We start from the raw sequence: 17,202 nt of genomic DNA on the forward strand, positions 1-17,202 counted from the left end.
CAGAAGAATTTGTGTGGGTCTGCATCTTGTTGCTGCAAAATTGCGTGATGAATCCACATGTGCTTGGTAGGCCTAGACAAGAAATATGTTTGGTTTCTTTTGATCATGCATCTTGTTCATTCATTTTTCCACAAAGAAGAGAGATTGACAACTAGTGTTTAAACTTGTTCAATTACTAATTCCCAATTAGAATTTGAATTTCCTATAGCCAATTATAAATCAGTGGGTCTAACTCATTATAGGACGACATGGAGAAATGGTTGCATCAGTTCAAAGGCATCTAAGCCGACACAAGGATTATATCTAAGTGCATAAACATGTATTTTGAGGATCAACTTCATTTGTTCTATGTGAACACAAATATGTAATTATAGTTGTTCATGATAGAGTAGATTGCTTTGTGGTTCAAACTGTATAATCATGATCTAACATTTGATGCTGATATGACATATGCAATGTAGAAGAGTGATTAGACTACATATTTTCAAAATGATAAAGCTGAATTACAAATTCTCTTTAAGATAGCTTTCTAATTTTGTCTCAGACAGTGGTAAGTCTAATTTCTAGTGTATTCAGTTGTGATGTTGGCACGTCTTTATTTGTATCAAGTTGGTGCCTCTTTGATATCAAGTTGTTCAGACTAGGGGATTGTTGTTTTCTTTGGGTTGGATTTCATAAATGGTCTATTGTAGAGGAGATTGAAGCCTTTTGAAGGTTGGTGCCTTTATAATTGATTGTAATATTTATATTTTTTATGAGGCTAGATTTGGATAGTAGATCTTAGCAAATTGGTCACCATGGTTTTTCCCTTTTAAAATTTCTACATAAAATCTAGTCTTGTGTTATTTTGTGTGGTTAAAATTATTGCTTTCACTTGTTGATGAGTATGCTAATGCTCCTAAGAATAAAGTATTGATTGATTATAAAGTAATTAAATTTGATATTTTATGATATATTGATTCACCCCTCATATAATATTGATATGTTCCAATAGATCTTAAATACTAGGAGGAAGAACAAAATCAAAATAAAGAAGAAAAGCTACAAGAAAATAAAAAGAAACATATGGGTGAAGCAAGATTGTTTGAGAATGAGAAAGAATAGTTAAATGAGAGGAGGAATTGCATCAAGAGGATGTTGAAGAAGTCTCCAAGGAGTAGGATACTTCACTTGGTACTATATCAAGGTAGCTCCTATATGGCTGAGCCAAAAAATATAGAAAAGATAGAGGAAACATAGGGAGTGGAAAGAAGAGGATTTCACAATTATGGAGAAGGCATTCAAAACCCCTTACAATAGAAGAAAGAGAGCTAGAAGAATAGACCCTATAATAATATATGAGAAAGAGCATAAAAGAGTTCAGATATCTATCCCTTTAATGGATAATCCAAAAAAAGACACACAACCTTGTGATTACCAAATTCAAGATGTGGATCTAGGTGTGCACAGAAGACCCAGATAGAAACAATCATTATAGTATACAATATATACCATCTTTAAGGGGATGCAAAAATATGAAACAATAAAGGAAGAGCTCAAAGCTTAAATTGATTAGTTGAAGACATGTGCCAATTATCTTGTTGTCCCAATAGATTTAGCTACTCCTATGAGCCTACAAGCTACTCTATCAAAAGATCCAATGCTACAAGATACATATGGGTTTTTGAAGTTGTACAATGAAGAGAAGACCTTAAAGTTTTGGGAGAGGAGGTAATTAGAAAGGGTATTAAAAATTTATCATTGAGTCAAGTTAGTTGCAATATTTTTTGCCAAGATAGCATGGTAATACAAACTGTAGACACCTAAAATTGTCCTCTTTATTTACATAAATATTTTTATTTATTTAATTATTTTATCCTAATTCTTCTATTAATTAAATAAACTCTTATTTATTTAATTAATTCATTTAGCCTCTTCTAGCCCTTTTTTCTAATTTAAATAAATACTTTTATTTATTTAAATTGTCCTTTTCCTAAATTAAATAAATATTTTATTTATTTAATTGATCCCACTTCCTCTATTATCTTTATTTATTTAATTAATTCATTAGCCTTTTCTACTCATGACACATGTCATTCATCTCTTAATTCTTCTCTTACTTAACCCCTTTATCATTTAATTATTTCTTCTACCCACCCTTTAATCCTAGCCGACCATTTATCTTTACACCTCTTAATCTTATCCATCAATTTCCTATAGTATCCTCTATATAAGAGGATTCTTCCTTCATTATCAAACCTAATCGATCTTATGCAATCAAGCTATCAACCACATATTTGTTCTTTGTTGAGCTCTTGTGCACACATAAATACTGAGAGCAAATATATCAAACAAGATCAATGGAGATTGAAACCCTACTAGACATGTGAATGGTATATTTGGTTTATTTTGTTTATTTGTATGGTCTTAGGTATCATCATTTGTGTATGGTGGATTTCTTTCATTGTTAAGCTAGGGTTTTGTGGTTGATCCTTGTTAGTCTTTCAATATTGTTGATTTCACTATCCATTTTCATCGTATACGTTTTGGAACACCCGGTGGGACCCTTGTCCCTTTTATTTTGATATATTGTTTGTAGATTGTGTGTTTTTAAAATTTGCAGGTTTGACATTGTGATGATTCTGCATTTTTCTGCATGTGCGATAGATCTGACCGCGTCTACATTTTATTTCTGCATCTGCGACCGCTAATTCTGCGTTTTTGTTTTTTTGTTGTTTTGTAGATCTGTCATCCTAAAGTTGTGTCTGTGTAGTAGCTTGCCACATTTTTGTTTTCTTTTCACATCAGCATTGCATATTGTTGTGTTTCTATTTTTGCAGGGTTTTTGCTCAGTTTGCAGTTTCAGGTTTCTGGAATCGCGTCTGTGAGCTATTTTGTTGCGTCTGTGCAGGTTCCTGTCACATCTGCATTTTGTTGATTGTTTTGCAGGTCTCAGATCTGGAAACTATGTCTGTGTTCCATCATTTTGCGTCTGGTATAACTGTGTTTGTGTTTTTCAATTTTATTTTTTTCTTTTGTTTAGGGTTTTCAGATTTGGTTTTTAGGGCTAACCTCTTTGATCCGACTAACAAAGTGGTGCAGCTATTTAAAAAGGAGAAAAATGTCTTGTTGAAGGCCCCTATTTAACAAAGTCTTTTGGATCTAAAATTTACCTAACTTGTGTGCTTGTAGGAGGGGTATCATTTCAAAACTACTAATGAATTTGGTGCAGGACCTTTGGCAAAGATTTGATTTTGAAATTGCTTGCTTTGTCTTCTTTAGTCTAGCAAACACTTCAATTGGTGCTCTAAATTTAACAAGTGTCTTTTTTGTCTGGAGAAATAGGCTCTTTGTATTTTACCTTTTAAAGGGCCTACCTCCCGAGTATCCCATAAGGCCAAGTGAGAGGGAACGACCCAAGTGGTAATAGGATAAAGCTAAGCTCTTCCAAGCCACTATAAATAAAAGTGTTTGTGACAAAAGTTACAAGCAACGGGTGTTAAATGCTTCTATAACAATGTTATGACTCCCCATAAACCCTATAGAGCACAACCTCTATAGGTTGGGAGGCCTTCCATTTAATAGAGCGTAACACGTTGCTGATTATATCCACCTAAACTAATGCCCTTACTAGACACCATTTTGTGTTAAAAGCCAAAAACCTTCTAGTTGTTGGCGCACAAAGTCAGACCTCTAAAGCGGCTCACATTCTTACGGTTCTTAGTAGAGATACAAAGTTCACCACATGGAGTTTTCATGGGGAGAGGTGCTTGGCTACCCCATAGAAGTGAGTGTTGAGGGTGGAGCCAGTGAGGTCAAGCATCTAAGTATCCGCTCTAAATTGTGTAGCTCGGGGTAACCCCCCAAGTGAGATTCAACAACTATTGTCTTGGCCAACCTTAGGATTTGTGCTTGCATGATCAAAACACTCAAACATTTTAAACAATACAAAGAAACATTGTGTCTGTCATGTTTTCAAGTGTATGCAGAAACATTTTACATCACATTTCACATTTGGAAACATTTTTTATCCTTCTGACAAAACACTTTCAAACATTGAGTCTTCACTATTATTGTGTCCTCTTGCCACCAAAAAAGTCAAAACATTTAGATTTGGTCACATTAAACAACTTCAAAATCAGACAGAATTGCACAAAGTATCAGAAAGCATGGCTGTGACTATTAAAACCACATCTGTGTCAAAAAATCACGTTTGTGACTACTAAAACCACGTATGTGTCAAAAAATCACGTCTGTGTAGTACAAAATTGCGTCTATGTCCTACAACAGACCATCAACTAAAAATTGTCACATTTTCAGAAATTGCGTCTCTATCAGTTCAAACCATGTTTGTGTTCAGAAATCATGTCTGTGTAGAGCAGATTGCATCTTTGATTTTTAGGTTAAAATTGTCACTATCACTAGAAAACTATGTCAGTGTTTACTGGAACTGCGTCTATGATCAGAAGTCACGTCTGGGTTGGTTAAAATTGCATCTGCGTTTACAGAAAATTCCTGAAAACAAAAGGGACTTAAGTTTTTCAGATTCAAAGAGCTTCTAAGGTTGCTTCCTATAGGGCTTCATTTTTTAGTTAACCTGTCTTGGTCACACATAGTCAATCATTTTCCTTCACTTGCATTTCCCTCATACATATTTTCTAAATTTGAGTCAAAAGGTTACTTTGCTTGTCCTTATCACACTTTACAAACATAGTACAACACAACACTAGATGATTCCCGCATCAAGATCTATCATCTTAGGGTCTCATTTGGTCTTCTTGAGTCAAGGTCAACTTACCACATCAAGAGATCCATCATCTCTTTGGAAGCCACACCTTACTCTAGAACATACATACCTTGGTCTTACACTCTTGGACATTGCAAGTTTACCCTAGATTCATCTACCCTTCATACACCTCTTGGTCTTCCATAGTCTTTGCATTTTCATCTTATCCTTTCATTTTGGTCAAGACTTTAGTCTATGGTTGAAACTCATTCACAAAGGTCTAGAAAGGAAGCCGAAGAAGCTTTCAAGTCTTTAAATATGAGTACCTATGAGTTTGATGGAGATGAATTTTACAATCCATTTGACAATCGCAGTAATATACCACACAATGATAACAACGACAATAACAATGGAAATGATAATGACAATGGCAATGTATCCATGGATTCCACATAAGTTGAGGAAACTATCATGGATCCCCATTTTAACAAATTGGTTCAAGAAATAATGAAGAGGGATAGACAATATTTCCTACAAGTCATGGCACAAAGTGGAACAAGATTACCCCATGATTTTGATATGTCATAGATTTTGGAGGATGATACAAACCAAATAAATAAAGCTAACACAAGACAAAGGAGGCCTAATAATGATGGTAAGAAAGAGCATGTTGGAACCCTAAAATTTTCAAATTTTAGAGTTCTAGATTCATGCCAAAAAGAAGATTTCTATGTTCAATCATGTGAAACATCTATAATCAAGTAGGTTCATTCAATTCTAACTTTCAGACACCAGGTTTGATGCATCCATCAAGAGGTCAGCTCGAGGTATGTATATGTTACACAAATTCTGGAATCAAGCCAGGTATACCTTTTCGAACCATAATTATTTTTCATCTCAACACTTCAGGTCAAATTAACTATTCCTTTGTATTTCATGTATATCTCAAGACCTACGTTTCGAATTTTGGATTCATATGAGATTATTTGATATGTTTTCTAAAGGCAAATCTAAATTCAGAGCTTTTTAGTCGGATGTTAGTAAATCATTTTGCAAGAGACTAACTGAAGAACATGGAGCTGCATCAGAAGAGGGTAAGCCTTTATCCCACATTATTTGTGGGATAGGCTCTTTTAACACTTAAATCCAAAGTGGCCCATATGATAACTGTCGAAAGATAAAAGTCTTTTGGCATGAAGACGGTTGAACCTAGTGGACCCTGCGTGCACGCACATCTCAAGGCATCCAAAGTTTTACGAAAGACTGGCGAGGATGGAGGCTAAAGATCGAGTAAGTCAGAAAGATCTAATGATCAGGTGGATGATCTAATGGTAGTCGCTATACCATGATAGGAAGTTTTATGACCTATATCCCCCGCAACATAGCGACTGCCAAGGTGGTAGATGAGGTGTCATCCCGGTGGATCTACAAGTGAACTAGGGTGTACCATGTGGCAGAGCGCAGAAGAAGAACCTAGGTCCAAGTGGTGGGTAGGTGGATCCATAAGTGAACCAAAGAGTGACATGTGGCACAGATGGATAAAAAGAAGAGAGAGCCACTCAGGCAAGGTTAAAGGCTAAGCAGATAAGGAAGATCAGATGGTCAGCTGAGTCGATCTGACAGTGGTCGCTATACCACGATCGAAAGATGTGCGATGTTTATTCACCGCGACATGACGACTGAGTGGTGGGGCCCACTAAGGAAGTAGTTTGTAGGAGATAATGTACGAGTAGGTTGGAAAATATCTAACGACTATCGATGATCCGCTATGTAGAGATACATGATGAATATCCATCGCGGATCAATGATAACGGAGAGCTTCATTCCGACGGTGAGTCCGACCGTGCTAAGGTGGCAGGATAGGGACTCTGGAGCCAATCCAGAGGTGACACGTGGTGGGCCCGACAAATGAGGTGGGTGGCCCAGGTGTGATAACAACCATACAAGTTGAAAGAGATCCAACGACTATCACTATTCCGCTATGGAAAGTTGCATGATCAATATCTATTGTGGATTAGAGACAAAGAGGAACGAAAGTGAAACGGTGGGTCTGATCAAAATGAGTTAGCAGTTGAAGTAGCAGTCAGGTGGCATGTCATCAAAAAATGACTTATCAAACAAACCTAAGCTACAATGGATCTCTAAAAGGACTCACCAAAAGCAGCAGTTTCATCGACATGAAGTTCATCGAAGAAATCGAAGCGGTCCCATCAAAAATAAAAGGTATCAATGAAACTGCAGAATCGATAGGACATGAGAACACCTCGTCGAGGGAGTAAGTTTGGCTGAAAGAATAATAAAAGGGAAGCATCTCTTATCGTATCACACTGTCTATGTTATTATTTGAACACACATCAAGATGAAACTTATATATGTTATTTACCCTAAATAAATGCTTTGAATATATATATTAGGGTAAAGTGTTATTTTATATAAATGGATGTTATGTTTGCAAAATTATTTTCTTAAATTGTAAATACTTTGGTTTTATTGAATTATTTTAAACAAGTATTTATATAAAGATTATTGACTTTTCAAACTAAAATCTAAGGTGGAATATATTTAATTTTCAAATCAAGGAATTTGATTGGCTTATCTTGTGCGTAGGAGATATTGAGAAGATGATGAATATTTGCCAAAGAATTTTATCAAGGAAGAGAATAAAAGACACATTATTAAAGCATAATTTAGTATTTTTTAGGGTTTTCATTTGTAATTATTTATTAAACCAGAGGGCGTGTCCTTTGGAATGTAACTGTTTGTAACTTTCCCTTCTGCATATGAAAGGGTGTGTCCTTTCATATATGTGTTCTGATTGACATACTTATGGGGATTCATTCTTATATGTAAAAGGGAGGAGGAATCAAGAGAAGAACATACTGCTGTAAGGACTAAATGTCATTGTGTATTAGGGAAGTCTATAGGAAGAATAAGTATCATTTTGTGCAAGCAATCTGTAATGGAGTATCTGCAAGTGTAGCTTATGTATGCAATTATTTCCTGAAGATTAATATACAAGGTTCGCTATTTCTTTTTCCAAATATTGTGTACACTTTTGTGTTGATGATTATTTTTGTCCTCTTGATAAATCTGTTTATAGGTTTTCTATGATGTGAATCACATGTCGTTGCATTAAGTGAAAGATTGAGTACTTATTGTTTGTGTAACACATACTGAACCTTCATAGTTGATGAGAAATTGTCTCTTGAGTTGATAAGATATTTTGTCCACAAAGTGTCATATATATCCCTAGATAGAGGCACTAGTCTATTATTGATCTTTTAAGGTTTTGATCTGTATGCATTCAAGGTCCTTGATAGAGAAACGTTCTTCCCAAATCCTATATGAACTGATCTATGCATATTTCATTTAAGTCCTGAAAGCAATCTCATTTTCAATATACATTCACAATAATTTCTTTTCAAATCATTCAGTTAAAGCACATAATAAAGCATAGTTGTAGAACAATAATTTGCCAGTTGTGTAAACTTTCTAAAAGGTTTAAATCCACTATAAATAACCTCTTTTGTGCTTGAGAGGAATAGGCACACCCACCTAGGTTCAGTGGAGCCTTAAGTGCAGAGGGATTTGGTCTTTGACCATCCCTGTTCGTTGGCCAAGGCCGATTGGACTACTTGAGGATTTGGCAAGTCTTTTGGTTTTCCAATCTGTGGTTTTGGGAACCAACAGATTGGCGACTCTGCTGGAGAGGAATTATGATGATTCTGCTGGGGAGTTAAATTAAAGATATTGGTAAAATATAATCTAGAATCTCTGGTGATAGATCATTGAATTAGTAACTGTGTGTCGAAAATGTGGTGTCAACCTGGAAGAGGAGAAAACAATTCAAACACACACATGAAACATTGCATTAGAGGTTAGAAATCAATCAAAACAAGTTAAATGAATCTAAACTCTTTAATATCATTCCATGCTCCTTTATCTCCAAGGATCTTCAAGATTCAAGGTGGCTCTCAACTTGGAAGAGTACTTGATTCTTTAAGATGACAACTTAAAGAATGAGATTTATGTGATTCTAAGATCTAAATGGAATGCAACCAAAATCCTAGTGATGATTTAGATATGAAACTAGATGATGATAAGATGCAAGATATTGATATGAAGCTTGAACTAGTATGAAAATGATACTAAGATGAAGCTAACATGATATGAGATTAGCATGATATATCTAAAATTATATTCTATCAAAGAGAGATAATATGCTTAATGTTATGAGACTATAAGTTTGATGCACAAAGACTTGATTCTTTTGAAGAAGGAATGGGCTCTATTTATAGGGAAAATAGGGCAATGGACGGTCAAGATTGGATAATCTTAACAAGGGCTTGGATTGAAAGTTAATCAATCCATGTTTACAATTCTCACCAATGAAATAGTGACAATTGTCAACAAGAGACTGCTTGAGAGGAGATGAAAGAAGCATTAAATGCTTGAGAAGACCTCATGGTTACCTTAGAAGGTAAGGGTTAAGGTTAGGTTAGGGTTATCCAATGGATAAAGGTTTTACCCAAAGGATAAACTCTTGTGCAAGGGTTAAAGGGATAACCATGGTCAAATAAATGAATGCTTTATGAGACCCTTGGGTTAGATGAAGGTTGAGTTAGGCAAAAAGTCTTTAACCATGTAAGAAGGTTGAGTTAACCATTAATGGTTTGGAAGAGTTTCAAGGTTAACTTGTTGAAGACATAAAGCCTTTAATTATTTTCAAAGGCTTTGAGGGTTTGAGAAATGACTTCCCTTTGCTTAGGGATGTGACAATATTTAGGAGATGGGTTAGGCTAATTTAGAAGTGATTAGAAGAATCTAGAAGGGGGTTTAGAGAGGCAAGTGGGAGATGTAGGATTTTGCAAGTGGGTGGGGAAAATAGAATTTAATTAAAATAAAATTAATTTATTTCAATTGTGGTTGGAACTTACATTCGTAGGATTTTGCAAGTGGGGGAATTTTTAAATAAATTTAGATTTATTTAAATGCAAATGAGATTTTAGTTAAATGTACATTTAATTAAAATGGGAAAGGGAATAAATTGATATTTATAATTAAATGTGAATTTAATTAAAAAGGCTTAGATAGAAGAAGGGTATATTAATTAAATCTTAATTTAATTAATTGGAAGAATTAAGAATAATTAAATGAATAAAATTCACTTAATTCATCATGCAACTTTTAGGTGTTTACATTTTGCCCCTCTTTGAGTTAACATGTGACCACATGTTGATTCAAAGACAATCTTGTTGGATATGATGCCAAAATTTGATTGATATGATGTTGTGGATATGAAAAATTGATTTGATATGAAAATTCGATATGATGCCCCAGATATGAAGAATTGATTTGATATGAAACTGATATGAAATTGATGTCGAGATTTGATATGATAATGCCCCCTTGGGAGATTGTTCATGCACTAAAGTCATGAATGATCTCTCAAAAGAAGAAGAAAGCTATTTGAAAGATAGAAGAGTGGATAGTGATGACATGCATGGGTTTGATAAGATTGATTAGATTGATTGGATTGAGATCAAGTCTGGTTTCAAGATTGACACCTCTTGTATAAGACATGGATGATCGAGCGTCTGGTTTCAGGAATGATACCGCCTGTATAAGACATGGATGATCAAGCATCTGGTTTTAGGAATGATACCACCTGTATAAGACATGGATGATCGAGCGTTTGGTTTCAGGAATGATATATCCTATATAAGACCGATCAAAACGCCTGGTTTCATGAATGATATATCATGTATAAGAACTAATCAAAACATCTGGTTTCAAGAACGATATATCCTATATAAGAACAAATCAAAACATTTGGTTTCAGGAAAGATACATCCTGTATAAGACATGATAGATGATAGTTTGAAAGAATGATAGAAGATAGTTTGGAACAATGATGAAGATAGTTTGGAAGAATGATGAAGATATGAAAGTGAAGAAAGATTCCATGATGATGTGATAGATATGCATGTGAGGGATGCAATGATGAATGATATGCATTATGTTTCGATATGAGATTTTATGAGAATGATATGATGCTTAGATAAATGCCCTTGATTTTGATTATGATGCAAATGTATGATTCATGATGAGATGAATGAAAATGTGATGATGCATTGCTTTGATTTATGAGATGTGAGATGTTTATGATAATGATAATGATAATGATACCAATGCAAGATTAAAATGATATGCAACCTAATGGAAGATTAAGATGATAATGATGTGCAGCTAATGCAAAGCTTAATATGTATTCTCGCTCTCAATGTTTCCATCTATTGTGATCAATGTGCCAGTGCTTCCTTTGTTTTCCTCATCGAGCCTTGATTTGTTGAAAGTTGTTACAAGCCTCATGGTATAATTGAACCATAACGACCTGAGTATAACTTACATGGATTTTGATATTGCAAGATGACACAAGCATCGAGGTATAATTGAACCAAGATGACCTGAGTGTTTCTTGCATAAACAAACAAGAGTTATCCTTTGCCCCATACAAATCCGAAATGTCCTCAACGATATGCCACCTGATTGCTTCGTAGGACAAATTTGCATGGTAAAAGACTTCACTCACAGATAGAAGACAAATAAAACATCACATTCCTTCCTTGTTTCTCTATTCATTGAGACATCCTTGAGTCACTTAGGAGATATGATAAGCAAAAATTAACAACCATAAGTAAGCATGCATTCTATTTGGAATGTATTCTTGTCAAATAAAACATCTTTCAAATAGATCTTTGTTTAGTTGAAATCAATTCAAGTCTGTGATGTTTAGCCTTCTTGCATTGCCGATTGTCATTTGTTGGTTGTTTGATCCTTCTTGTCTTGCTACATGTTTGGTCTGATGTTTGAAAACCTTGAATGTGAAATGCCCCCAGCGAGGTCAGGATTTTGCCCCTTGCTGCTGATACTACTTGGATATGGATATTTACACTAATCACCAAGCCATGGTGGAATATGATTTGGATAATTGATTCAGATAAATCAAGGATAGTGACTATGCTAAGTATGTCCAGGATTGATAAGCATTTTTGTGAATTTCTAGTGATGTCTCATATGGGTGGATATGATATGTACAATATGACTTATGAAACATGTGCTACCATCAATTGATAAAGATAAGGATAACTAGAATAAAATCTAGCAGTCATATTGATCTATGTCATTGTTATGATTTGGTTGATGATTGATAAGAATGTCTAGTTTCAAAGAGTGAGTACCTCGTATAAGACCAATCTGTCTAGTTTCGAGTGTACCTATCTCTGTATAAGACATGTTGATGTTGATATTTATAGATGGATTGATTATCAAGACTTGATGATTGATAAGAATGTCTGGTTTCAAAGAGTGAGTACCCTGTATAAGATCGATATGTCTGGTTTCGAGTGTACCTATCCTTGTATAAGACATGTTTGATGTTGATGTTGATTTCGAGTAATGAATTGATTAACAAGACATGTGATCATTTTGATTGCAGACTTTGAGAGTTTTCCTATTGTTGATTTGATTTGATGGATGGTCCATGCTTTCATGTTTTTGATTTTTTAATTTTGATTTGATTTTGTCGATTTTGATTTTTAGTTTTTGGATATTTTGATTTTTTTGGATTTTTGGATATTTTGATTTTTTTGGATTTTTTGGATATTTCGATTTTTTGTGAGTTTGTGGATTAGAAGAAAGATGTATTTGGTTGCCCCAATGTATAGTAAGACAAGGAATATTATGAAGGGATGACTGAACCATTGAGGTGGAAATGGATTTTTGTCCATAGTTTTGATCAAGATCAATGATTGAAAAGGGGATATGGATAGCACTGGATGATGGAAGCAATGAATAGATAGGATAGATGGTATGGATAAGAGGATATGGATTAGAGGACATGGATTAGAGGACATGGATGAGGTGAAGCAAGATTGTAGAAATAACTGGATGATAGAAGAAATGAATAGATAGGATAAGGGATATGGATTTAGGATATGGATGAGGTGAAGCAAGATTGTAGAAAGAACTGGATGATAGAAGAAATGAATAGATAGGATAAGGGATATGGATTTAGGATATGGATGATATGGTAGGAAGAATAGAGTGGATGAACTTTGCCCCCAATCATAGAGGTTTCCATTTGCAAAAAGGCAATATGTAAGATTGTCACAACATTTAGCACCATCTAAATAAGTGTTCCTGAACTTTTCAAAGATAGAGACCCAACCCACACTTATAACCTCCAGAAAATTCAACTGAACATTTTTAGAAACTTGGAAGCAGACTCAAAAGGGAAGAAGAATCCCAAATTGGATCAAGGTACTTAGTCTTTGATTACCCATGTGTGTGCAAGTGGGTTTATTCTGGCTCATATGATCATTATAATATTCAGAATCAACATTTCTAGCTACATGAGTTACCTTGACTTCAAAAGCATCCTGGATAGAGCCTGCTGCCAGTGAGCGTCCATAGCCTCAACGAGGTTATCATTGTAATCTCACAAATATTTCTCCATTGCCATCCAGGCGTCCATAGCCCCGATGGAGTTACTTGCATGTTCCCATAGCCAAGCATTTTGATATTGTATTGCATTTTTCTTTTCTTGATATTCATTTTCTTGCTCATGCTTTTGATATTTCTTTTTTGCTCTTTATTTTTCTTGAATTGGCTTGTAAGTGATGAAACTTACATGGGTCTGATAATTACAATGGCGTTGAAGCAAGATTTTTGATTTTTCACTAGCCATGTCTTCAATTTAAGAGATCACAATGATTTAGAGCAATCTATTAAGCGTATGAGATATAGTAATCAAAAGATGTCGGTACCAAGATATGATAAGTGGTTCTTTTCTGGATTGAGTGTGTATCCCAACCAAAAGAAAATGTTAAAGAGGAACAACCTCAGATTCTAAAGCATTTCATGAATAGTTATCTAGGAAAAGGACTGAACATGAGATTCGAGCATGGACAAGCATGTGACAAAATGACACAAATGCCTGTTTCACAGATGAATGATTTATGCACAGAATTGAATGATAGGGATTGAAGGATAGAAAAGAGGTGTTGGATAATAGATAGAATGTTTGAAGATTTTTGCGAGGATAGATGGAAATGTATTCAGGATGAGTGTTGGTACACAACTTGAGAAGTGATGAAGAGATGGAGGAAAATTGAATTTTGAGACATAAGGACCCAAAATAGATAGAGGAAATGATTGAAGAATATTTTGGAAATATGTTTAGATAGAGGGTTGAAAGACGTTTGAAGATGTGTTCCTTTGTTGATCTTGCTTATGGATCATTTGAGGTTATGGATTGGTGATGGAGGGAGGTAAGGACCCAAGATGGATGGAATGGATGAAGAGTTTGATTGTGGAATGAAAGGACCTGAGATAGATTTAGAAGATGAAGAGATTGACTTTGGAATGAAAGAACCTAAGATAGATTTGGAGGATGAAGAGATTGACTTTGGAATGAAAGGACCTAAGATAGATTTGGAGGATGAAGAGATTATTTTTTGAATGAAAGGACCTAAGATAGATTTGGAGGATGAAGAGATTCCTTGATCTTGATCTGGACTTGGAGTAGGATCATTTGAATTTGTGCTTTTCTCCTGATTTTGAATTAGATTAGTGGAGGAGATGGAAGGGATATCATGCTCTTTCTTAGGAGGTGGATGTTGAATGGGACTCTGCTCTTGAGATGAAAGGGGATCATCATGGATGGAATACCAAAATTTTAGGGGATCATCATAAGATTCTTGATAGGTGGGATCTTGATCGAAGATGTGATCAGATTGGGAAGTCATGATATCTTGATCTTGATTTACGCTAGGAGTCATTTCCTTTGACTGAGTTTCCTTTTTCTTGGTTTGATAATGAATGGTCATATGAATGATCAAAGTTGATGTTTTTGATAGGTTGACGTAGAGAAATTTACTCCTTTTGATAAGGGCCCTAGGACTAGGTTATCTCTTCTTTAACTTAGTTTTATGGTGAAGACTTGTTCATCTTAAAATATGAGGAGTGGTCATACACGAATGATCAATGGTTTCCTTTGATGTTTGGATTGAGATACTTTGTTTGGAAACTTAAGTCTACTTTTATCAAATGAAGGTTTAGATGCCCCCTCATGACAAAGTGTGTCAAATGATATGGATAAAGTCTCCTGATATGGAAACTTGATTTGACAACTTAAGGTTTAAACTTGGTATATTGTTTGTTTGATAGAATCCATTGGATGGCAGACCTTTTGATTAGTGTGATGTAGTAACCTGAGTTTGATAAGAAAAAGTGTTATCTTTAGCTAGTTTAAGATCGACAAATTTGTTCTAAGCCTGACTTGTTTGATTTGGAAATGATTTCTTTGGTGTTGCTGATTTGATTTCTTATGACCATGTTTGATATTGGACCTAAAAGGATACTCAAGAAGTTTGATAAAATTTTCTAGAAAGGCTTGTTTTTCTCTCTGGTTTTCTGAGTTTTGACCATGCGCTAAGCCAGAGATTAGATGCGCTAAAGAATGATCCAAATGTGCTACAGGAAGACTCTGATGCGCTAAGCTGCCTTTGCTATGCGCTAACTCAGATTATTTGATTTTGATTGGTCTAGATAGATTAGGCGCTAATATGTTATGATTACGCGCTATTGTTTGAGTTCAAAGCACTATGATATGCCTTGAATGCACTACACTGATGTCTAAATGCGCTAGACTGATGCTGACAAGCGCTACCTAAAATTTCACCAGTATGATACTGGTTATGCGCTATTTTGACTGATGAAAGTGCTAAGATTTGGCTTGTATGCACTAGATAATGTTCCAAATGCACTAGGAGGTTGCTCCTACATGCCAAACTGCCATGACTGCTCTGTTTTTGCTGTTTTTAAATTTTAACACTTGTGATTTTGATGGATGATTTTGTTTTGGATACTCAAGCTTACTAAGTCAAATAGATAAACTCTTGATTACTTGGTTTGATATTCCCCTAATCTTGTTGGATGAAAGTCTTTCTTAAAGATAGTTGAAATGTTGATAACCATCTCAAAAGATGCTTTATTGGATTTGAAAATCTTCTCCACTTTATGATTTTTCCTTGTTTGAACTGACTTTTGATTTTGATTATTGGATACTTGGCAAGATATTTTAACATTTGTGACAAGAATACATAGCACACATGAAGACAATGGTCATCCTAATGCTAAACATTGAGTGTATGTTCTTTTGAGGATGTGTTCAAATCCTCAATGTTATCACTGGTTTGATTTACAACAAAAGACACATCAGATAGACTCTTTATTCAAAGGTCATTGACAATATCATATCCCACTAGTCTCGATACTCCGTCAGCTCAAACAACCTTGTCACCCCCTAGGGGGCACCCATTTTTTTGCCTTTTGCCAGAAATTAACTCAAAGTGAATTGCTTTGCAGTTGAGTAGTTATCTTGGGAGATATATGGTGAGTAATCTTGGGGGCGAATTCTTCCCCACCCTTGCACTATGATATTACAAATGTCTGGTTACTGACTTAGCTCAAAGTTTCTATGCTAAGGTTTGTAATCAAGCTTCTTGTTCAGCTATCAGTGATAAACTCCCTCAAGAGGCTTCCCAACCTTTAGAACAAAGGCTTTACGTATCTTTGGGATACTGGGGGAAGGCTAATCGCTGCGTGCAACCATTGAAAAGGACTTTCATTGCTTTCCACTTTTGATTATAGTGGGTTGGAACACTTGGTGTCAAAGTCATTTTCCACTTAGGTTGTTCCCTTCACACCGGCCAAAGAAGGGCTTTAAGAGTTTTTCAACCCCTTGGGAAGGCAGGCCTGCTAAAGGATTTAAATGCAATAAACACTGAAAGCGTAAGAGTGGTCTAGATTTTTGATCACCCAGTTAAGAGGAGAGCATATTCCTTCCACTTTCGTAGCAAAGAAAACAAGTGTTCTTTTTAACTCTTCATTGCAATGATTTGTTAAAATCTATATGGAGATGTTGCTCCACAAAAACATGGTGTTTATTTTATTCCTTCAAAGCAATGATTTTCTAATCTAGGAAAATAACCTGGTCAACAAAGCAGAACTTCGATCTGTTAGGGTTCCCATAGATACTGAGAGGGGGGGGGGGTGAATCAGTATCTGACCGGTAATGAAATTTTCTTAAGACAGAACATGCAGAACATAATGTAACAGTATACCGGTATGCAAGAATTAATGTAATAAACAGAATCAAAAACATCCACATGAAAAGAACACCATAACACAAGATGTTTAACGAGGAAACCCGGTGTGGGAAAAACCTCGGTGGGATTTGTGACCCACAATATTCACTTATTGGCCAATAAGAGAATATTACTTACAATAGGGGCCTGCACATGCAGGAAGGCCAACTGCCTAGAGCACACTGCTCAATAAGAAGTCACACTAACTTACAATGAGGATTATACAAATCCAATGATCTGTACTGCTTTACAATAGCATCTTCAATGCCAAATTCAGTATCGGTT

The sequence above is a fragment of the Cryptomeria japonica genome, chromosome 6 (assembly GCF_030272615.1).
Source record: "Cryptomeria japonica chromosome 6, Sugi_1.0, whole genome shotgun sequence".
Taxonomy (NCBI): Eukaryota; Viridiplantae; Streptophyta; class Pinopsida; order Cupressales; family Cupressaceae; genus Cryptomeria; species Cryptomeria japonica.